This window comes from Phacochoerus africanus, chromosome 11 (genome assembly GCF_016906955.1).
Source record: "Phacochoerus africanus isolate WHEZ1 chromosome 11, ROS_Pafr_v1, whole genome shotgun sequence".
In the NCBI taxonomy this organism is placed as follows: Eukaryota; Metazoa; Chordata; class Mammalia; order Artiodactyla; family Suidae; genus Phacochoerus; species Phacochoerus africanus.
The window spans coordinates 2,882,952-2,907,932 of record NC_062554.1 but is presented as its reverse complement, the minus strand read 5'-3'; the positions used below and the strand labels follow the sequence as shown (position 1 = coordinate 2,907,932).

Below are 24,981 nucleotides of genomic sequence, written 5' to 3'. Positions count from 1 at the left end.
AGGAAGGAGTGGAAAGAGTGATGTTATGGAGAGGGAACATGGCCAGTTAAGTGGTTAGGCAGTGCCTCTTTGAGAGGATGACGTTGATGTCATGAAAGATAGTTATGGTGCTAATCATGAGACCCTTTAGAGGCATCCTCAATCGTTTCTAACTTTTACAGTTCCTCTTAGAGTTTCATTTGGTTTGGGTTGCTCACTTTCTCTCTGTTCTTTCACTTTGGACTTGGTGTTCATGTTTGATCTTATTGGATTAACTAGGAATATGTCTCACTCTAATTAGAGACTCGTTTTCAGGTCTGGCTGCTGTGTAGATTCTCCTTTAGTCTGCATGTATCCCCCAGGAATGATGGGAGAATAGTGATATGGGCAACATTATTTCTGGACACCTTATTTCATAATTATTCACCTATAGCTTTTCATTTCTTGTTGGGCATCTACTATATAGTCGACATAGATGATCTTATATATTCACCTGTATCAGTGTGGCCATAAATCTAATACTGATTCCATATACACACTGCCACTGAGTCTTCATCTTTGCTCTGGTGTATTCAATAATTTCGTCTTTCTCTTTTGTAAGTCCTTTTCCACATTGCATACAGAGTCATCCTTTTGAATCCCGGTTTAAATTATGTATTGCCTTGTTTGGAAAACTTTGAAAATTCTACTTACCCTGGCATTCAAGGCCCTCGTAATTTAACAAGGATCAAACTCTACAGTTCCTTTCAAAACCACTCCTTTTCTCTTTCCCAATACTTGCCTGACTCTCTCTCTTAGAAATCACATGCTTTTAGCTTCCTTCATTCTCATGGCATCCTCGACTCTAAATATTATCTTGCATAAACCTTGTCCCCTACCTTTTCTGCCAGGAGCTCTATATTCCTTCTGCCCGAGTTTAAATTTCTCCTTTTCGGTATCCAAATTGAAAAACAAGAGGTAAAATTGTCACTGTATGCAGATGACATGATACTATATATAGAAAACCCTAAGAACTCATCCCAAAAACTACTTGAACTGATCAACAAATTCAGGAAAGTAGCAGGATACAAGATTGAGATTCAGGTATGGGTTGCATTTCTGTAAACTAAAAATGAAATATTAAAGGAATACAAAAATACAATATCTTTTAAAATTGCACCCCCAAAAATCAGATACCTGAGAATAAACCTGACCAAGGAGGCAAAAGACTTACATGCTGAGAACTATAAAACATTAATCAAGGAAATTAAAGAGGATACAAAGAAATGGAAAGATATTCCACGCTCCTGGATTGGAAGAATTAATATTGTAAACATGGCCATAGTACCCAAAGCAGTCTACACATTCAATGCAATCCCTATCAAATTACGCATGACATTTTTCACAGAACTAGAACAAACAATCCAAAAATTGATATGGAGCCACAAAAGACCCAGAATTGCCATAGCAATCCTGAGGAACAAACACCAAACAGGAGGCATAACTCTCCCAGAATTCAGGCAATATTACAAAGCCACAGTCATCAAGAGAGTGTGGTACTGGTACCAAAACAGACAGACAGACCAATGGAACAGAAGAGAGAACCCAGATACCTACAGTCAATTCATCTTCAACAAAGGAGGTAAGACCGTAAAATGGGAAAAAGACAGTCTCTTCAGCAAGTGATGTTAGGAAACCTGGACAGCTGCATGTAAATCAGTGAAACTAGAACACACCCTCACACCATGCACGAAAATAAACTCAAAATGCCTTAAAGATGTAAATGTAAGACAAGACACCATCAAACTCCTAGAAGAGAACATAGGCAAAACATTCTCTGACATCAACCTTACAAATGTTTTCTCAGATCAATATCCCAAAGCAACAGAAATGAAAGCAAACATAAACCAGTGGGACCTAATCAAACTGACAAGCTTTTGCACAGCAAAGGAATCCATAAACAAAACCAAAAAGACAGTCTATGGAATGGGAGAAAATAGTTTCAAATGATGCAACTGACGAGGGCTTAATTGCTAAAGTATACGAACAACTTGTACAACTCAACAGTAAAAAAAGCCAACAACCCAATTCAAAAATGGGCAAAAGACCTGGCCAGACATTCCTCCAAAGATATACAGATGGCCGATAAGCACATGAAAAAATCCTCAACATCATTGATTATTAGAGAAATGCAAATCAAAACTACTATGAGATAACACCTCACCCCAGTCAGAATGGCCATCATTAATAAGTCCACAAAGAACAAATGCTGGAGAGGGTGTGGACAAAAGGGAACCCTCCTGCACTGTTGGTGGGAATGTAAATTGGTACAACCACTATGGAAAATGGTATGGGGGTACCTCAGAAAACTAAGTACAGAACTACCACATGAGCCAGTAATCCCCCTCTTGGGAGTATATCCAGACAAAACTTGCCTTGAAAAAGACATATGCACCCGTATGCTCATTGCAGCACTGTTCCCAATAGCCAAGACATGGAAACAACCCAAATGTCCATTGACAGATGAATGGATTGAGAAGATGTGGTATATAGACACAATGGAATACTATTCAGCCATAAAAAGAGCAAAATAATGCCACTTGCAGCAACATGAATGGAATTAGAGACTCTCGTACTGAGTGAAGTAAGTCAGAAAAAGAAAGACAAATACCATATGATATCACTTATATCTAGAGTCTAATATATGGCATAAATGAACCTTTCCACAGAAAAGAAACTCATAGACTTGGAGAATAGACTTGTGGTTGTCCAGAGGGAGGGAGTGGGGTAGACTGGGATTTGGGGGTTAGTAGATGCAAACTAGTGCATTTGGAGTGGATAAACAAATAGATCCTGCTGTATAGCACTGAGAACTATGTCTAGTCCTTTATGATGGAGTAGGATAATATGAGAAAAAAGAATGTATATATGTATGTGTGACTGGGTCACCTTGCTGTATAGTAGAAAATTGACAGAACACTGTAAACCAGGTATAATGGAAAAAATCATTAAAAAAAGAGAAAGATAGCAGAGATATCCTAGGGAAAAGTACAGTGGTAAAGAGCTAAAAAATCGTGGTGTGTATTGAATAAAAATGAGCAGTCGTATAAAAAAACTGTTTCTCCTTATCCGTGAAGCCTTTTATTAATCTTTAGTAACTAGCTTTCTTTTCCATAGCATCAGCAGTACCTTATATATACTATATAGATTTTCTAACCATTTCTTAATTATCTGTTTAGATCATGTACTACTCTTCTTTCCATGCTTGTAACTATTTTGGATCAATGACCGTGTCAAATTCATATTTTGTTGTTTACAAGTCTTAACAGTCTATCCTTTTGTCTCTGTTTTAGTCTTTGCTCCTTTTGACTTTTTTCATCACTGCTGCTTTTTTAATCTCTATATCAATTCTTATACCCCTTTTCTCTTCCATTTCCCTTCCTTCTCACCAACTTGTCTCTTCAAGCCAAGGTCCTGTTTTCAGATTGCTCTAGAAATATGTGGATATAGAGTGGGTTCCTTCTCCGAGTCTCTTAGAGTTATGGCTCACAGCTTTTAGTTTAGGCTTTGGCTTCCTGTGTGGCAGAAGGCCTGGTTTAAATAATAAGATAAGTAAATTAAAAAAATGGTTTTACCATGTTTTAATATTCATTATTATCTTGTGAAGGCTCAAGAACCTTGAATTATGTTTTGAATAATGACTCGTAAGTTTAAAAATCATATGGAGTCCTGCTATGGTACAGTGGGTTAATGATCTGGCTTGTCTCTGAGGAGGTGCCAGTTTGATCCCCTGCCTGGCAGAGTGGCTGAAGGATCCAGCATTGCTGCAGCTGTGGCATAGGTCACGGTTGTGGCTCAGATTCTAAATTCACTAAGAATTTCAACATCAGATTTGAGCGGGTAGAATTAAAAATCAGAGAACTTGGAGGAAAGATAGTCTCCTCAATAAGTGGTGCTGGGAAAAATGTAAATTGGTACACCCGCTATGGAAAACAGTCTGGAGGTACTTCAGAAAGCTAAAAACAGAACTCCCAGTAATCTCACAGAAACTATCCAGCAGTCGCATTTCTGGGCATATATCCAGACAAAACTTTCATTCTAAAGTATACATAAAGCTCTGTATTCACTGCAGCACTGTTCTCAATAGTCAAGACATGGAAGCAACCTAATTGTCTATCAACAGATGAATGGATTAAGAAGAAGTGGTACATATATGCAGTGGAATACTACTCAGCCATTAAAAGAGAACAAAATAATGCCATTTGCAGCAACATGGATGGAACTAGAGATTCTCATAGTCAGTGATGTAAGTCAGAAAGAGAAAGACAAATACCATATGCTGTCACTTATATCTGGAATCTAAAATATGACACAAATGGTCCTATCTACAAAACAGAAACAGATCATGGACATGGAGAGGAGACTTGTGTTTGCCAGGGGCGGGGGTGAGGTGGTAAGAAGGGGATGGGCAGGGTTTGGGGGTTGGTAAATGCAAACTACTACATTTAGAATGGATAAGTAATGGTATCCTACTGTATAGCATAGGGAACTGTGTCCAGTCTCTTGGGTTAGAATATGGTGGGAGATACTATGAAAAAACATGTATATGTATGGCCAGATCACTTTATTGTACAGCAGAAATTAAAGGAACATTATAAATTAGTTTTTTTTTTTAAAATCAGAGACCTTGAAAATAGGTCATTTGAAATTATGCAGTCTGAAGAGCGGAAAGACAAAAGAATGAGCTAAAATGAGAGAGAGACCATGAGAATTGTAGGACACTATCCATCATACAACATACAGATAATGGAAGTTGCATAAGAAGGGGATGTAAAAGGGTTTTGAAGAAACTATAGTTTAAAGAGTCATAATCTGGTGTGTGTATAGGTGAATTACATTTTTGTGCAGCAGAAATGAACACAACATTGTAAATCAACTATACTTCAATAAAATTTTAAGATTTAAAACATCGTAATTTGATTAAATACATGAATCCACCTATTCAAGAAGCTCCGTGAAATTTAGGAAGGAAAAACACAAGTGATCCACACTGAGACACATTGTGGTAAAAGTTTTAAAGGCCAGAGACAAAGAGAGAGTCTTGAAAGCAGCAAAAGAGAAGTGACTGTCAGGTACAAGGGAACCTCAGCAAGAAAAAGAGTAGATTTCTCAGCGGAAACCATGGAGGCCAAAAGACAGTAGGATGACGTATTTAAAGGACCTGAGGGAAGAGAAAGACTGTAATCCCATATCTGCAAAGCTATGTTCAAAAATAAAGGCGAAGTTAAGACACTCCCAGGTAAGCGAATGCTGAGGGAGTTCGTCTCTAGTAGATACGTCACACAGGAAATACTGAAGGGAGTCCTTCAAGTGGAAATGAAGGGGTACTAGACGGTAACTTGAAGCCTTGCGAAAAAAATAACACAGGCGAAGGAAAATACAAGGCACTGTTTGCTGGTTCTTTTTCATGTGTGATTCCTTCTTCCTTCCCAATTTGATTGAAAAGATGAATGCATAAAATAATAATGATAAACCTATGTTAGGTGGGCACACAAAGTATACAGATGCTATTCGTGAAAAAACAACATAAAGGGGGAGGAATGGAGCAGCGCAGGATCAGAATTTTTGTACACCTATGGAAGCTAATGTGGAATTAATTCCAAATAGATTGTTATATGTTTAATAGGTTTATTGTAAGCTCCAGAACAACCACTACTAAAATGACTTAAAAATATGCATAAAATGAGAAATGAATCAAAATGACCCACTACAAAAAAATCAAATATAAAAGAAAGAAGTTAATGGAAGTATTGAGGAACAAAAAGGTATAAAACACAAAAAAAGGACAGATAAAAATGCCAGAAATAAGTGTTTGCTTATCAGTAATTATGGTAAATGGGTTAAGCTCTCCTCTTAAAGGGTAAATATGCTCATAATGGATTAAAAAACAAAATGCTATTAAATGCTGTCTAGAAGAGATTCATTTTCGATCCAAGACAAATAGATCAAAAGTGAAAGAATGGAAAAAGTCATTCCAGGCAAATAGTTACTAAAGGAGAACTGAGATAGCTATGCTAAGATCAGAGGAAATAAAAAATTGTTAAGAGGAGACAAGGAAGAACACTGGATATTGGTAAAAGTGTCAACCCATCAAGAAGATGTAACAGTTATACATGTGTGCGCCTAACAATAGAACTCCAAACCATATGAAGCAGAAATGGAGAAGCAGGGCAGAAATACAGCGTTGTAAAATAATAGTTGGAGGTTTCAATGCCGCACTGTCAGTGGATACAACATCTGGACGGAAGATCAGTAAGGAAACAGGGGATTTGAACAATACTCTAAACCAACCAGTTCTGACAGACATAAGCAGATCCTCCATCTGACAACAGCTGGCACTATTTCTGCTGGACGAATTCTCTCAAGAACTTTGTGGATCTTCTGTAGATTTCAGTGGAGTTCACACCTTTAGACAAAAGCCACATCCATAGGTCTTTTTCAGATAAGCCCATGAAAGCTTTGGCCTCCAGCTGAGCTGGCTAAGGGACAGTGCCCTCACACTTCCCAGAGGACTTCTAGGTTGGATGATATCTGTGAGGAAGACCGTTATTCTCTTGAAAGGGCAGTTTTGTTTTGTTTTGTTTTTGTCTAATTACTTTACCTTTGAGCTTTCTGAGATTTTAGGAAAAGATTGTACAGTCAGCAGAGATTCAAGACAGTGAATCTCAATGTTTATGGGTTTTTGCCTTTTGCAGAGGCTGAGAAATTTCAACATTATGAAGCCTTTGTTCCCTTTTTACTTTTTTTTTTCAATTTTTCTCCTCTCCCATTTTATTGTAAGTAGCAAGAAAAAAATCAGGAGGCACTTTTAACACTTTACTTGGAAGCCTTCTTAATTATATAACCAGCTTTTAAGTATTTCCTTGTAGATAACTCCAGGACATAATTTTGCTAAGCTCTGTACTGCTACATGACAAGAATCCTCTTTTTTTTTTTTCTAATAACATGTTTCTCAATTTCTTCTGAGCCCCCACTATAGCATACGAATGCCTAGATTTATACTAATAGTCTGTTGAAGGCACATAGGCATTCTCTTTTATGCTTTTCAAAGTTCTTCTAGCCTGATTCCAAAGCTGCTCCCATGTTTTTCGTTTCCACTTCTAGGCACCCAAGTCTGTATTATTTTTCGATTGTATAAAAGAATCTACAAACTTAGTTTCTTAACACATACGCTATGTCACAGTTCTTCAGGAGTCTGGCATGGCTTAGCTGGGTCCTCTGCTCACAGTATCACAAGGCAGCAATCTAGGTGGTGACTGACCCTTATTCTCCTCTGGAGTCTCAACTGGAGGAAAGCTGCTTTCAAGCTTTTACGTGTTGGCAGAATTCATTTCCTTGTGGGCTTAGGACCATCCACAGTTCTTTGCCATGTTACCCTTTCCACAGGCCCTCTCTCAATGTGGTAGCTTACTTCTTCAAGCCAGCAGCTGGGAAGAGTATCTGACCTAAGAAAAGACCGCATCATCGCTTTTCGGCCTTTTGGCTAAGATCAAGTGTAAGAAAAGACCACATCTCTCTTTAAGGGCTTTGATCTGATTGTGTCAGACCTACCTAGGGTGCTGTTCCCTGTGGTTAACGTAAAATCAGCTGACTTGAGACCTTAATTACATCTGAAAAATGCCTTCATCTATGCCACATTCTGTTGGCCAGATGCAACGGGAGGGTGTTGTAGAGGCCTTGAATTATGACGTTGCCCTCGCCTGTGTGCCAAGTGACCACGCATGTGAAGTGTTTGACCTACACTAAGGGCTCAGTAAATATTAACTCCTATCTTTTAATTTTTCTAAAGCCCCGTAGGAACCATAATCTCTGTGCCCAGGAGGATGTGGGACTTGATGAGGTAAATCCTCGTGAAGGGTGTTGCTACCACTAAGTCAAGGGACATATGATTCTCCTGGTGATAACAGCATGCCTCATAGTTTAGAAAAATCTGGAGCAAGGAACTGTTATCAGGGATTTGAAGAGCTAATCCAGAGGATTTAGAAGGAATACCTCTTCAGATTAGGTTCCAAGGAATTTTTCAGTGTGACAAGGTAGAGTGCAGAAGGAAATTGAGAAAGAAGTAGAATGGCTGTTATCTGGAGATACACGAGTAACTTTCAACAAAACCTTTCAGTTGGCCCAGAGGACTTGGAGTTTAGGTGGCTCAGGAATTGTAGCTGGGCTGTTCTGTACGTGGAATTCATTTGGTGCCTATCCCTATTCCAGGTGGTAGAGGAAACTTTTCAGAGAAGATATCCGGTTAAAATTGGCTTACCAACTAAAATAATCTAAAATCTGTTGTATGGAAAACAGCATGGAAAGGGACAAGGGCTGCTCGAATGAGATGAATAAGGCCAGAGGCCCAGAGGATCTTATAGGATTGGAAATGGAAGTACAGGAGAAAGAGAAGCTCTCTGAGACAGAGGCGTCCTCTCCAGACTCTAGGAGATCAGGAAGACTGAGAGTAGACCTGCCAGGGAGCATAAATACCGGTTATGACGACAGTATGTCAAGTTCCAGTAAATATTGGGAAACTTACCTTGGGGAGTGAAAGAAATGATCAAGACAGAAGAGCCTAGGTGGAAATCTTGTGAAATTGGATTGTTATGATCATTATACAACTACAGATGTGATAAATTCATTTGAGTAATTAAAAAAAAAGACAGAAGGACTTAAATTAAGGCCTTGCTTTTCTTTCTTTTTTTTTCAGCTTTACCTTGAAACTACATACCACAGCTGCAGTCAGGAATGCCGATCCTGTAGGTTAACTCTCAGAGGTATCTTCCCGTCTCCTGGTGCTTCTGCCGTGAGGTAAGAGGAAATATTAGCCATGGAAATTGCTACAACATGGAAAATAACTTTCATCATTTCAGAACAGACTGAAAGTTAAGGCAGATGCTTTGCCTCTTTTCTGCTAATGTTTTAGCAAGTCCTGTTGTTTTCTTGCTGTCTCAAAAGAGGGAGACTTTCCTCTAGGGGATGTGGGAGATTGTGATCCCAAAGAAGGCCTCTTCAGCCTTGGAAATCTCATAGCCATTGACCTCCAAATAGGTTAGGAAGGAACCAGAAAGGTAGGACAGAAGCTGCAGCTGCTTTTTCTTTCTAAGTCTAAGGACTAAGCCTGTTGAGCTAGAATTCTCAGAGCTGTCAATTCAAGGACACAGACAAAGGCATGTAGGGAAGAGAGTAGACTCCTCAGTGATGACTGCCTCCCCTGGACAGTGTGGTTCAGGTTTGGATGAATATGCCTGTGCCTCTGGGACCTGTGGAGTCAGTGTGTGTCCTGTTACACAGTCGGGCTGTCGTCACCGTTCTTTCTAAATGAGTAAGCTCTGCAGGGCATTGTGTAGGAGTTGAATGTGTCATGAGATTTTCTTCAAGATGATCTTCCCTGAAGGGAGCTGGCGGACTCTTGATATATCCCCACATTAGGAGATGATCTGCCGGTGACTTGGGAGCTTGGGTTTATACCTGAATGGACACAGATTTTAGTCATCCAGCTTAGAAAAGTACGAATAAGATTTTATATTGACTAGAGAAAGTGTAATGTGAAACTCAATTCATGTATTTAGTCCTTGCTAAAAACTTAGTCTCTGGTCACCTAATAAAATGATCTCTGTTGGAGGTTAATGCAAAGGCCTTTGGTAGGTATAGATAGGGACAGAACACACTAGTATTTTCCTTAGGAAGAAATCAGCTTTTCAGTTAAGGAATGTACCAGAACCCCTCCTTCCCATCCTCAGCTAGATTGTCTGGGAAGAAGTCCTCTGAGGTCACATAGAAAGTCCACTTTGTCAGTTCCAGCCAAGATCTAATAACAGTCACACAATTACATCCTTGTTCAAGACCATAGTTTGCTTGACACAGAACATATCTGGCGCGCACACACACACACACAAAAAGACAAGAAAGATCACATTTTGTCTTTTCGCTGACTTATTCTCTAAGAAAAAGACATAAAATAATGTGCATATCCGAGCACTGTGTATAAAGCATTTGTTCTGGTAGTTTCCAAGTTCACTAACCGTTCATTGTAGCTTTTTGTGTCTCAGAATTGATACTGGGCTTGTGTAAATGAAAAGGAAGTAGAGACATAGACAGTAGGGAGAGAGATGAGAAGGAAAAACATGGCCCTTAGTTCTCATCAGCTTTACTCTTGTCTACAGAGAAGGACTTGTGCGTGGGAGGTCGAGTATTTGCCCAAACTTCGAAGTGCTGGAAAGAGTCTGACAGTAGTTTCCACTCTTAGCTTATAATGCAGTTCGGTCTGTTTGAATGTAAAATTATGGGGATGGATTTAAAAAGGCAGAGATCTATTCCAAGAAAGGCAAAAATTGCAGCAAATTAATGAATCTGTTAAGGATTGAGATAGCCTCACTCTCCTGACTGATTAAACTGGCCTTGGTTTTAACCCACTTTAGAGTTAAAGGTATGGGTTAATCTTTCAAAGTGGTTGTTCTCACAGTTCATTTCTCATAATGATTGCCTGAGGACACCTTTAAAATATGGATTCCTATCCCCACTCACAGAAATTCTGACATGAGATGTCTAGCTCATTGCTCAGGTGCTATGATTTTTATAAACACTCTAATGTTCATTTTATAAATTACATTTGGAAAAAACCCTATTTTATTTTATTTATTTTTGCTTTTTAGGGCCACACCCGCAGCATATGGAAATTCCCAGGCTAGGGGTCGAATAGGACCTGCAGTTGCCAGCCTATACCACAGCTACAGCAACTGTAGTCTCTGAGCCATGTCTGCAACCTACACCCCAACTCACAACAACACTGGATTCCCCGACCCACTAAGCAAGGCCAGGGATTGAACCCACATCCTCCTGGATTCTAGTCGGATTTATTTCTGCTGCTCCATGAAGGGAACTCCGAATTTTATTTTATTTTATTTTATTATTTTTTAATCTTTTTAAGGGCTGCACCCACAGGATCTGGAGTTCCCAGCCTAAGGGTCGAATTGGAGCTGCAGCTGGCGGCCTATGCCACAGCAACATCAACACGGGATCCTTAGCCCACTGAACAAGGCCGGGGATTGAACTGTCATCCTCATGGATACTGGTTGGGTTCTTAATCCACTAAGCCACAATGGGATATCCTGCAAAAAACCCTATTGTAAGGAGACGTTTTTAGTGGAGCAAAAGTGAGCGCGTAAAAATAAATTTGCTGTTCCTGTGGGCCTGAACATGAAGATAACTCACTTGAGACTTTTCGTTTCCTAGTTTCCAACTGAAGTATTCTTTCTGTCCCAGTATTTGAATGAATACACCTGAAGGTTCAGCTAGTGTGCTAGAATGTTCAAATGAGAGATGTTCTTCACAATTTAGCTTCAAAGGAGGGAGAAATGGAAAAGGCTATGAAGAGCTCTCCACGTCTTTAAGGAGATATGCAGCCTAGATCTAGAAGTGCTGCTAACATGTTTAGAGACTGACTCTAAAATGGTTTCCAGAAGGAAAGATCAGAAAGAATGCTGGAGAAAAATCAGAAAAGAAGCAATAGGAGAATGTTTCTTAGAGCTGCAGTATGACCTGATTCTTCATAATGGAAATATACATCAGATATAAAAAACTAATACCACCGCCACTACCACCATCAACAGCAATGACTCTATTTAAATATATTCTGGAAATATTCTTATACTCTTAGAGTAAAGAGTAAAGAGTTTAAACATTAACCAAATGAACAGACTGGGTTATTTACAGCTAAGTCAAAAGCCAACTGAGATCAGAGTTTCCAGCAGTGGAATGGTATTAGTTCGTGATACCACGGTACTATTTTTAATATTCGTAAGGAATATGATTTGGAACCTAAGATTATCTGTCAACCCAATTAGCAAAGGAAAAAGTAAAGCTACTCGTGCAACTAACTATTGTTGTATAATGTGAAAAAATTGTAATTAAAATTCAAGCTAGTTCATTATAGGAAGTGATGGTATAGGTGAGGCTATTTGGTGTGTGTGTGTGTGTGTTTGTTGGTGATGAAGGTGAATATGTACCAAACTGATGGAAAATTGTTTCTGAAGGTTTCAGCTAAGACTGAAGGTTAGTTATGACCTAAGAAGGGGCATCACACCCTCACTAATGTAATAATAAAGTGAAATGAAATGTCCATTCAGAGCCAAATGGGTCCATTCACACAATAAAATGTTATACCATAATGAAAACAAGTATCACGGCAACACACAACAATAGGGGTGAATCTCCTAATTTTAAGTTTTGAGAGAAGCCAAATACAAAATAATGCAAATAATATGAGTCCACATAAAGACAGGTGAACAACAGGCAAAAATGAACTTATAACATCAGAAGTCCGAGTGGTGACCCGTGTAAACTTTTGGGAAGTAGAAAAGATAATGATGAGAAGTAGACGGGGCTGTGAGAGATTGGAACATAGGCCGTGTTCTCATGCCCCACCTGGGCATGCTTGCATGGTCACTCAATTCGGGACACTTCATTAAACTGTAAGTGCTAGTAGGCTCTAGTCTAATGGTGTGAGCTACTCTGTGGTTTAAGAAGTCATCGGCAGATGGAGGAAGGATCAGAGACCAGGAGAAAAGACCAAAGCACTCTTTGTTCTGTCCCGGGAGGAGAGTCAAGTCACTCAGTGTCCTTCCCAATTAGGGTAATGTTGCAGGCACTTGTGTTTGGTCGTGGGACTCAAATCTTTTGTAATCACATAAACAGAGAGCAGAAATCTCAGACCTTATATGCAGAAGCCCCTAAGAGCCTGAATGTCATTTCTCGAGCTGTCTGAGAAGCCTGGACATGGTCAGTCTGAGAAAGATTTGAAGATACTGTTGGACAGAAGTAGAGACAAGACTTGTAGGCCTTTGGAAGAAGAGTCAGGCCACAGGAAAGTGGTGATTTTCAGAGACTGGCAGGTAAACACGGGCTTATTATTAATTGACTTACATTATCCCCTCTAAAAAGGAGCACATAATCCTTTCTTTAATTTCTTGTTTAAGAAATACACAGATGTGGAGTTCCCGTCGTGGCGCAGTGGTTAACGAATCCGACTAGGAACCATGAGGTTGCGGGTTCAATCCCTGGCCTCGCTCAGTGGGTTGAGGATCCGGCGTTGCCGTGAGCTGTGGTGTAGGTTGCAGACACGGCTCAGATCTTGCGTTGCTGTGGCTCTGGCGTAGGCTGGCGGCTACAGCTCCGATTGGACCCCTAGCCTGGGAACCTCCATATGCTGCAGGAGCGGCCCTAGAAAAGGCAAAAAGACAAAAAAAAAAGAAAAAGAAAAAAAAGAAATACACAGATAAAGTAGCATGTACCCCCATGTGACAGAACATTGCATGAGCTGAGAACTTGTGTTTGGAGATCTTCTCTGACATCCCTAACTCAAAATTTCCCTTCAGGAAAAGCTTCTGGAGTCGTGTAAATAAAGAGGCATTCAACCGAATCCAACAACATACCAAAAAAATTATACACCATGACCAGGTTGGGTTCATCCCAGGTTCACAAGGATGGTTCAACATACGCAAATCAATCAGCATCATACACCACATTAACAAAAAAAATATCGAAAATCATATGATCATCTCAATAGACGCAGAAAAAGCATTTGACAAAGTCCAACATCCATTCATGATCAAGACCCTCGCCAAAGTGGGTATAGAGGGAACATTCCTGAATATAATCAAAGCCATTTATGAGAAACCCACAGCAAATATAATCCTCAATGGGGAAAAACGGAAAGCCTTCTCACTCCAATCTGGAACAAGACAGGGATGCCCACTCTCACCACTGCTCTTCAACATAGTTTTGGAAGTCCTAGCCACAGCAATTAGACAAACCAAAGAAATAAAAGGCATCCATATAGGAAGAGAAGAGATCAAACTGTCACTGTATGCAGATGACATGATACTATACATAGAAAACCCGAAGGACTCAACCCCAAAACTCCTTGGACTGATTCATAAATTCAGCAAAGTAGCAGGATATAAGATTCACATTCAGAAGTCAGTTGCATTTCTGTATACCAGCAATGAAATATTAGAAAAGGAATACAAAAATACGATACCTTTTAAAATTGCACCTCACAAAATCAAATACCTCGGAATACACCTGACCAAGGAGGTAAAGGACCTATATGCCGAGAACTATAAAACTTTCATCAAAGAAATCAAAGAAGATGTAAAGAAATGGAAAGATATTCCATGTTCCTGGATTGGGAAAATCAGTATTGTAAAAATGGCCATACTACCCAAAGCAATCTACAGATTCCATGCAATCCCTATCAAATGACCCATGACATTTTTCACAGAACTAGAACAAACAATCCAAACATTTATATGGAACCACAAAAGACCCAGAATCGCCAAAGCAATCCTGAGAAACAAAAACCAAGCAGGAGGCATAACTCTCCCAGACTTCAAGAAATACTACAAAGCCACAGTCATCAAAACAGGGTGGTACTGGTATCAAAACAGACAGACAGACCAATGGAACAGAAGAGAGAATCCGGAAATAAACCCTGACACCTATGGTCAATTAATCTTTGACAAGGGAGGCAAGAACATCAAATGGGAAAAAGAAAGTCTATTCAGCAAGCACTGCTGGGAAACCTGGACAGCTGCATGCAAAGCAATGAAACTAGAACACACCTTCACACCATGCACAAAAATAAACTCCAAATGGCTGAAAGACTTAAATATACGACAGGACACCATCAAACTCCTGGAAGAAAACATAGGCAAAACACTCTCTGACATCAACATCATGAATATTTTCTCGGGTCAGTCTCCCAAAGCAATCGAAATTAGAGCAAAAATAAACCCATGGGACCTCATCAAACTGAAAAGCTTTTGCACAGCAAAGGAAACCCAAAAGAAAACAAAAAGACAACTTACAGAATGGGAGAAAATAGTTTCAAATGATGCAACCGACAAGGGCTTAATCTCTAGAATATATAAGCAACTTATACAACCCAACAGCAAAAAAGCCAATCAATCAATGGAAAAATGGGCGAAAGACCTGAATAGACATTTCTCCAAAGAAGATATACAGATGGCCAACAAACACATGAAAAAATGCTCAACATCTCTGGTTATAGGAGAAATGCAAATCAAAACTACCATGAGATATCACCTCACACCAGTCAGAATGGCCATCATTAATAAATCCACAAATAACAATTGCTGGAGGGGGTGTGGAGAAAAGGGAACCCTCCTACACTGTTGGTGGGAATGTAAACTGGTACAGCCACTATGGAGAACAGTTTGGAGATACCTTAGAAATCTATCCATAGAACTTCCATATGACCCCGCAATCCCACTCTTGGGCATCTATCCGGACAAAACTCTCCTTAAAAGAGACACGTGCACCCGCATGTTCATTGCAGCACTATTCACAATAGCCAGGACAATGGAAACAACCCAAATGTCCATTGACAGATGATTGGATTCGGAAGAAGTGGTATATATACACAATGGAATACTACTCAGCCATAAAAAAGAATGACATAATGCCATTTGCAGCAACATGGATGGAACTAGAGAATCTCATCCTGAGTGAAATGAGAAAGACAAAGACAAATACCATATGATATCACTTATAACTGGAATCTAATATTCAGCACAAATGAACATCTCCTCAGAAAAGAAAATCATGGACTTGGAGAAGAGACTTGTGGCTGCCTGATGGGAGGGGGAGGGAGTGGGAGGGATCGGGAGCTTGGGCTTATCAGACACAACTTAGAATAGATTTACAAGGAGATCCCGCTGAATAGCATTGAGAACTTTGTCTAGATACTCATGTTGCAACAGAAGAAAGGCTGGGGGAAAAATGTAATTGTAATGTATACATGTAAGGATAACCTGACCCCCTTGCTGTACAGTGGGAAAATAAAAAAAAAATAAAAAATAAAAAATAAAGAGGCATTCAAGAGTAGAGGCCTCCCAGCTGGCTTCAGCAGAAATTTGTTGTAGAAGGGATATATTTGATTGCATAGATGTTACCGAAGCTTCTTTTTCTAACCCACATTGATCTCTATCATCTTAAAGTTCATGAAAACTGGTAATTCTGGCAACTGAGATTACCAGAAAAATTTAAGGAATTCATAACTCAAGGTGTTTTCTTTCAGAGTTAGGAAATGTTTCTTGATTGATTTGTCCTATATAATTGCATATGTATATGTGGTTTGGGTGTGCATTTTGTTTTGTTTTGTTTTGTTTTTAGTGCTGAACCCTTGGCATATGGCAGTTCCGAGGCTAGGGGTTGAATCGGAGCCGTAGCCACCAGCCTACACCACAGCCTCAGCAATGTGAGATCTGAGCCGTGTCTGTGACCTATACAGCCGCTCACAGCATCGCTGGATCCTTAACCCACTGAGCAAGGCCAGGGATCAAACCTGCATCCGTATGGATGCTCGTCAGATTCGTTTCCGCTGAGCCATGACGGGAACTCTACATGTGCATTTTTTAAAAAAAAAAAAGTGAAAGAAAGAGGTCACTACATTGTTTGATTTTAAGACTTACCATAAAGCTACCATGAACAAGATGGTATTTATGAAGACAGATATAGGTCAATGGAAATGAAATAGTACAGATTCTAGAAATATGCTCCTTCATATATGTTACATTGATTTTCAAAGGGAAAAGGAAATCTATTCAACAAACAGTGCTACTAGGACCTCTGGGTATCCATTAGGAAACACGTGAACATTCACCCTGCTTTACACCACTCCCAAAATAACTCCAAGTAGAACAAAGGCTTAAATGTAAAAGCTAAACTATTCTACTTCTGGAAGAAAACAGAGTGAAAAAAATTCATGGCCTTGCAGTGAGCAAAACTGTCTTTGGACACTAAAATCATGAATCAGAAAAGAAAAAATTGATCGATTAGACCTAACCAAAGTGAAGAAAATTTTGCTCTCTGAAAAGCACATTAGGAAAATTAAAAGGCTAGCTGAAGAATAGAAGAAAATATTTTCTTTTTTTTCTTTCTTTCTTTCCTTCTTTTTTTTTTTTTGTCTTTTTGCTATTTCTTGGGCTGCTCCCACCGGCATATGGAGGTTCCCAGGCTAGGGGTCCAATCGGAGCTGTAGCTGCCAGCCTACGCCAGAGCCACAGCAACGTGGGATCCGAGCCGTGTCTGCAGCCTACACCACAGCTCACGGCAACGCCGGATCCTTAACCCACTGAGCGAGGGCTGGGATCGAACCCGCAACCTCATGGTTCCTAGTCGGATTCGTTAACCACTGCGCCACGACGGGAAATCCAGAAAATATTTTCAATGCATATATCTGACAAAGGACTGGTATCTAGGTTCTGTAGATTCTTACAGTTATAAAATGTGAGATAATGCAGAAAGAAAGGGGCAGAGTTTGAATAGACAAGGAAATGGTACACACTCATCAGAAAGGCTCAAGTAAAAAAGACTAACAATATCAAGTAGCAGGAGGGGGTACAGAGCAGCTAGAACATGCATCACTGTTGGAGGTAACCACTTTTTTTGGGGGGGGGGTGCACCCAGGGGATGCAAAAGTTCTCAGGGCCAGATATCAAAGGCAAGCCACAGCAGTGACAATGCTGATCCTTAACTGTTAGGCCACCAGGGAGTTCCCATTAGTAACCCCTTTAAAAACTTGTTTGGCAATTCTTAAGAAGTGAAACATGCATATACCACACAACTCAGACACTTCACTACTAGATACCTATCTAAGAAAACCGAAAATATATGTCCACGCAATGATTTATGTATGGATTTCACAGCAGCTTTTCTCATGACAGCCAAAAAACTGGAAGTACCCTAAATGTCCATAAAGGGCTATCACCAGAGATAACTTTTGATATCAGAGAGGTGTTTGTCTGCATGGCATGGTAAACATTTTTTACCAGTCCTGTGCTGGTCTCTCCTCTTCCTGTGAATGGCCATCCTCCCCTTTGAAGCTTCCTTCTCCTTAGCTCAGGATGGTACATAAGCCTCAATTGCCTGAGTGCCTTTGACCTTCCTGTTTTGGCGGGGTTCCTGTGAGCATGTAATTAAATTTGGCTTTTTCCTGTTAATGTCTTTTTTTTTTTTTGGTCTTTTTGCCATTTTCTTGGGCCGCTCCCGCGGCATATGGAGGTTCCCAGGCTAGGGGTCCAATCGGAGCTGTAGCCACTGGCCTACACCAGAGCCACAGCAACGTGGGATCCGAGCCGCGTCTGCAACCCACACCACAGCTCACGGCAACGCCGGATCCTTAACCCACGGAGCAAGGCCAGGGATCGAACCCGAAACCTCATGGTTCCTAGTCGGATTCGTTAACCACTGAGCCACGACGGGAACTCCTTCCTGTTAATGTCTTATATCAGTTCAGTTGTTAGACTAGCCAAAAGAAATCTAGAAGGGAATTTCTTTCCCTCTGCTATAACATATTACAGGAGTGCTTCCCAGGACCCTATACCCCTAATGTAATTCAAGTTTCTTATTTGTGAAGCCTTCATCTTCAGATGGCGTTAATAGCCCTCTTCTCTGTGCTTACCATAGCACCTGTTCCTTTCATGAATCATAGGACAGTGTGAAACTTTTCCTGAATCCTTTACTCCTGGAAAGCAGTGATGGTTAAGGAAGTCCATCCACCCTTTTGTGTTCTAAGAATTAGCTTCTCGCAAAGAACCGCTGTTCCCCGTAAGACTTAGATGAGACTCACGCACGTGTCCCTTTATTTCTTATCTTGAGGCCAGACGCAGACCTTTGAAGTCCCATTCTTGGACTCAGAAAGGATTAGCTGAGCTGTTTGCCCCCCTGATCAATTACAAGGTGCTTGAAACTAAACATAAGTAAAGCTTCTCTCCTTTCTCTAGTCCCCTTAATTTGAGCCCCATCTCCTGACCCAGCATACAACCTCCCCTTCGTGATTCTTCCTAAGAGTACAACAGCCCCTGATCATCTCACTACCTAGAGGTATGTTCTTTGATGCCCCTTTCCCATAGTGGAAGAAGATTCCTTCTGCCTGGCCTTTGAGATGCTTGCAGCTCTATGTTTGTTTTATTTATTGCAATGGTCTCCTTCCCCGTATTGCAATAATTCTCTGAAAGTCCCTTTTTCCCTGTCTAGATTTATTTTTATTTTTAGTATGAATTACCAAATTGTTTAATTTACCAAGCTGTTAATCTGTTTTTCGATAGCGCACTCCCTTTCCGCCAGATTCGGAGCTGCTTATTGGAGTCCTGAGAATGCCAGATTCATATTTCTGTTCTTGGCATGCCTTAACCTGCCTGTGTTTCCTGTGTTTCTGATGGTCTCTATGCCTGTTTCCATCGAGCTCTGTTTCTGGTTTGGTCTCTGAGTATGCCGTTTTCTCTCTCTGTCCACCTCATTTCCCTCCTTTGCCTTCACCTACCTGTCTTCTTGAAGCCAAGCTCCTGTCCTCAAGGTGCTCCAAAGAGACTAGAGAGAAAGCAGAGAAGGTTCCTTCCTGGAGTCTGGGAGTTTCAGCTCCCTCTGTGCTGACAGAGCCTTATTTCCCCTCCAAGCCAGAAGTGAAAAACTGGTTTCACTTTTGCTTTTATTGTCTTTAAAAAAAAAATCAGCTGATTTAAAGGAATCGGTTGCTGTTTATTTATTTATGTTATGATTCCTAGGTGTTGAAATTACTGCAAATGGAAGAGTAATGTGTGTGTGTGTGTGTGTGTGAGAGAGAGAGAGAGAGAGAGAGAGAGAGAGAGGGAATGGTGGGGTGGGGTGAATTCTGCATGAAGAGCATGGCAGAAACAAGATTGGGAAAGAATTTGGGAGAAGAGATGCGGGCGCATTAGGCTGTCTTCCTCAGGGAACCTGCTGTAACTCTTTTTAGTTCTCAAGCCAGTCACCGGAGGACAAACAGGGAAGCATGTGCCCAGGGCTCGTGAAACTTGTTCCTCTCTATTTCCCATAAAAGACCTTCTTGCTAGACTTAGCTGTTTTCCTTGTGGTTGATCTGAAAATTAACAAATTTCCGACAGTGTTTAGAGTTGGACGATTCAGCATTAAAGGGAGCTAAACTCTTGAAAGCAGTTTGTGTGTTTATGGTGGGAAAGAGAATTTCACTCTTCCGTTTCCTATTAGAGTTTTTAGTAATGTTAAAAATCTGACTGTTTTCTCTCACACCTAAATCCTATGTAAAGCATTATGTTTCATTGACTATTAAATTTCTCCATGATCTAATTCATTATAATGTTGCTCATAGATCAGTACCTCCTGCTTCCTTGTTCTTCTGTTTTAAGCTTTCCAGGTCTGACACATGTAGTCTTCCGGGTAAACCCACATTCATCTTCTCCAATTCTCCGGGAAGTCCTACCCATATCACCCCATAATTCCCCCTCCTGCTCCCAGTACACCTGCAAAACTCCCCCTGCGTGGACCGCTCCCGATCGCTTCACTGCTGTCCTCTCAGAGCATTTATCACGCTCGCACGGTGCTCCCACCACGTGGTGCTGCGTGGTAGCCCTCGATGGTCTCTTATATCCTCCCATCCCCCAAACCTCAAACATCCTACCTCCCTATGCTCCAGCCAGTTGGGGGGGGCGGGGTCAGTCTTATTCGTCTTTATACCCCAGACATGAAATATATAGATGAACAAAAGGTATGGTGATTAAGTAAGGAAATTAGCTTATCTTGCTGAGCTTGTTTCCTCAGTGATATGTGCGGATATTAATAGGTATTTTAGTGAGTTGACATGAGGCACAAAGAAGGTATAGGGGGGCTGGCATGGTGTCCTTCCAATAAGACTTATTTTTTCCTACTTTTAGATTAAGAGCATAGCTGTTTTCTAATAAGCAAGAGTTTTAATGTCTGTCATTAGTTTGAGTTCAGGATCCGACAGTTACTGGTACATTTGCTTGAGTCTTGGGCGGGAGGGTGAGCTAAATAAGGGAGAAGCGGCCAAGTGATGGCATGAGTGTGTGCCAGGGGCACTGGCTACCACCCCTGATGTTAACGCGGATAAAACCAGTTCATCTCGCCCAGTGCTTACGTAGCCGAAAGCAGATAGTCAGATATGAATTCTTTTTTCCCGGGTGCGTAATTGGTCTGAAGGTCAAATCTATCAGAACCCGGGACGCCAAGTGGAGTGTGTGCAGCTGCCGTGTTCCCCCCAGTGTTTCCCTGGGACCTGAGTACAGTTTCTTCTGCATTCGTGTGCTGGGCCTTGTATCAGCACCCCTGTCTTCTCTGTTGCTGTGCTCTGGGTCTAGAGATGACAGTCTGTGTCTGAGCCACCTCGGGTTCTCCCACAGCGTCAGCAGTTTTCCGTGTGTGGCAAGGTTTCAGTAACTGTATAAATTAAGAAAGGTGGTAAAGCAATCCCATGGGCTCAGAATCAGCTTCACCCACAAGTTCCTTTCACCACGCGGCTCCACCCTCAATGCTCAGATCGACCCCCAATACAGCCAGCACACCTTCAGTTTCACTTCTTGGTTTTCTTTCACTTCTAAGAAATGCTTTTTTTTTTTTTTTTAAATGAACATTGGTTAAACATTGGTTAGTGAATGTTCTTTGTGAGATTTTTTTTCTGAGCTTTGGTTTCTTTTCTTACTGCCAGTTTTTAACTTGAGTTCTCTTCGAAAAGTTCTAACCCTTTTCTGAAAACCCTGAGGGAAAACAATTGACCCAGCCCTCCCCAGTGAGACTAGAGAGAGACAGTGACCCATCCAGGGGTCCTAACTGGTTCAGGCCAGAGGGGAGCCTAGGGTCCCAGGGAACTTTACAATGAGAGTGTTTCAATTTTGCAGTCTAGGTGCTTCCTCACCCTAACTGCAGCCCTCCTTTCAGCTTTGACTGGAAATCCCAAGGCGTTGGCCAAGCCATTTGTAATCCATTGATTCCAGAGAGGAGGGCAGCGGAGGTCCCTGGGTCTCTGGTGCTTGGCATTTCCCCACCCCTCTCCTTCCAGCTGGCTCATCTTTAGCTAAGAGAATATATCTCTCATGGGACTATAGAAACCTCTTCTGAAATCTCTGGTGATCCTGGCCAACAAAGAAAGTGTGCGGACAGGAATATTGTTCCCCTTCCCTTCTTGGTTCTTTCGGCTAGTAAAATAATTTAAATGACATAAGACAGATTAAACAGTAGAACATCACTGTGATAATATATGGCATTCTTAGGAGAATTAACATGAGCATGAGAACATGAGCTATGGCGATAGTTCCCTTGTGGAACAGGCTGTTTATGTTCAGTTCCTTTATTTTTTTGTCTTTTTAGGGCCGCACCCACAGCATATGGAGGTTCCCAGGCTAGGGGTCCAATCGGAGCTGTCGCTGCCAGCCTACAGCACAACCACAGCTACAGCAACACAGGATCCAAGTCTCGTCTGTGACCTGCACCACAGCTCACGGCAACACGGGATCCTTTAACTCATGAGCGAGCCTAGGAATTGAACCCCCATCCTGCTGGATACTAGTTGGGTTCGTAACTGCTGAGCCATGACGGGAACTCCCTGTGTTCAGTTCTTTTCTTTTTTTTTTTAAACCATCTTTTGATTTAATTTTCTTTTTTTCTTTTTTTTTCTGTGAAATTTTATTTTTATTTTTTTACAAAATAAAATACATATATTTAAACACAGTTACATTCACACAGATTATTATATCGTGGATCTCAAGAAACAGATTAAGTGACTCCCTCTGGAGAAGGGGAATGGAAAATATCCTGAGACAAGTAGGAAATTTATTCTATACTTTATCCCATTTTGTATGGCTTTCATCTTTACTATTTAGTATTATCTATTACATTTCAATTTTTCTTTAAAAATTGGCATTATATTAAAATTGTGTATATTATGCAACTAAAATTTATAAAGAAGAAAGGCCTATATATACCATTAAATATTTTATATAGCATAGTGAAAAGAATAACTTAACTGGTAAGAATAACAAAAATAATACACCCTCTGAGAATAAAATATAAAATGCATAAATTGGTCAAAAAATAGTGTAACTATATAAATATGTCCTCATAATTTGTTCCATCTTATTGATTCTTCAATGTAGGCATTACACCATTCTAGGTGATGTGATAAACAAGACATTATAGACCTTACATTGTACCATGGAGAGAAATGGTTTTGAATAATACAGTTGCAGAACTGTATTATTTAATTGTACAGTTGCATTATATAATTATAATTGTCATAAGTTCTTTTTTTTTTATCATAAATTCTTTGATGGAGAGGAAATCAGAATCAGATCTAAGAAGACTTCAGCATTCCCAGAATGATGTCAAATGACCCCCTTCATGGTGGATTATGCGCTTATTTACTATGAGATATACTTCTTCAAAGATTCCTTGTTTGTGTATCAATTGTAGATTTTTGGTTTGTGGTTATTCTGAAGTTTTGATATAAGAGTCTATATGTATATGAGATTGTTTTAAGTTGTTCTCTTAATTGCAAGTTCATCTCCAGTGTCCTGCGTTTGTACCCACCTGTTCTCATGATTTCTGATTTTGGTGGTATAATTGTGCATGGATGATTTTGTATCTTTACTGTATATATACCTTTACTGGTGGGCCTTGTCATTTGTGGTATTTTTGTTTCCTGTTGCTGTCTTTTCTTTTCTGCCTAGAGAAGTTCCTTTAGCTTATCTGGGGAGCTTTTGATTTCTCCTTCACATCTGAATGAGAGCCTTGCTGGGTAAAGTAATCTTGGTTGGAGGTTTTTTCCTTTCATCCTGTTAAGTATATCATGCCACTCCCTTCTGGCCTGCAGAGTTTCTGCTGAAAAATCTGCCAATAACCTTTTTGGGGTTCCCTTGTATGTTGTTTGTTTCTTTTCTGTAGCTGCTTTCAAGATTTTCTCTTTGTCTTTAATTTTGGTCAGTTTGATTAATATGTGTCTCGGGTGTATTCCTCCTTGGGTTTATTTTCTATGGTACTCGTTGTGCTTCCTGGGTTTGAGTGAGTGGTTCCTTTCCCATGTTAGGGAAGTTTTTAGCTATTATCTCTTGGAGTATATTTTCTGTCCCCTTCTCTCTCTCTTCTCCTCCTGGCACCCCTATAATACGGATGTTGGTGTGTATAATGTTGTCCCAGAGTTCTCTGAGACTCTCTTAATTTGTTTTCAATCTTTTTTCTCTTTTCTGTTCTGCATCCGTGATTTCCACCCATCTGTCCTCCATCTTGCTTATTCATTGTTCTGCCTCCTGTATTCTGCTGTTGGCTGCTTCTGATGAATTTTTATTTCAGTTATTGTATTTTGCATTTCTTCTTGCTTAAGTTTTATATCTTGTATCTCTTTGCTCAGTGTGTCCTGTAAGTTATCCATCTTTGCCTCCAGGTTATTTCCAATGCCTTGCATCATCTTCAGCATCAACAATCTAAAGTCTTTCTCCTGGAGGCTGAGAATCTCCTCCTCACTTAGCTTATTTTCTGGGGTTTTTGGTTTCTCCCTCATCTGAGTTATAGGTCTCTGTCTTTTCATTTTTATAGGTTTTGGTGTGGTGACCTTTTTGCAGACAGTAAAGTTGTAGCCTCTCTTACTTCTGGTGTCTGCCCCCCTTGTGGCTGAAGTCTGTGTGGGGGCTTGCTGTGGGCTTCCTGATGGGAGGCGCTGATGCCTGCCCCCTGGTAGGTGGAGCTGATTCCTGTCCCTCTGTGCTTGGTTGGGCTTTGTCTTTGGATGAGATTAGAGGCAGCTGTGTGCCTGTGGGTTCTTTAGGCAGCCTGTTCACTGATGGGTGGGGCTGTGATCCCACCTGGATTGTTGTTTGGCTTGGGGCTTCTCAGCACTGATGGGTGGGGCCAGATTTTCCTAAAATGGCCCCCTCCAGAGAAAGGCAAGGTTGCTGAATATTCCCGAGAGCTTTGCTTTCAATGTCCTTCCCTCACAACAAGCCACATTCACCCCTGTTTTCCCAGGATGTTCTCCAAGAACTACGATCAGGTTTGACCCAGATTCCCTTGGAGACTTTGCTTTGCCCTGGGACTCAGTGCACGTGAAAATCTGTGTGCACCTTTTAAGAATGGGGTCTCCGTTTCCCCCAGTCCCGTGGCACTCCTGTGCAC

At 40.6% G+C, this 24,981-nt stretch overlaps 1 protein-coding gene across 1 annotated transcript in view; it reads right to left on the bottom strand.

Annotated features, from left to right (window-relative positions):
- Positions 1-8,804, bottom strand: part of LOC125111665 (interferon-induced very large GTPase 1-like) — a 42,851-nt gene extending 34,047 nt beyond the window's left edge. The window contains 1 exon segment of the mRNA XM_047753688.1: positions 8,717-8,804. The gene's annotated coding sequence lies outside the window, so the exon portion shown is untranslated.
- Between the last annotated feature and the right edge of the window lie 16,177 nt (positions 8,805-24,981).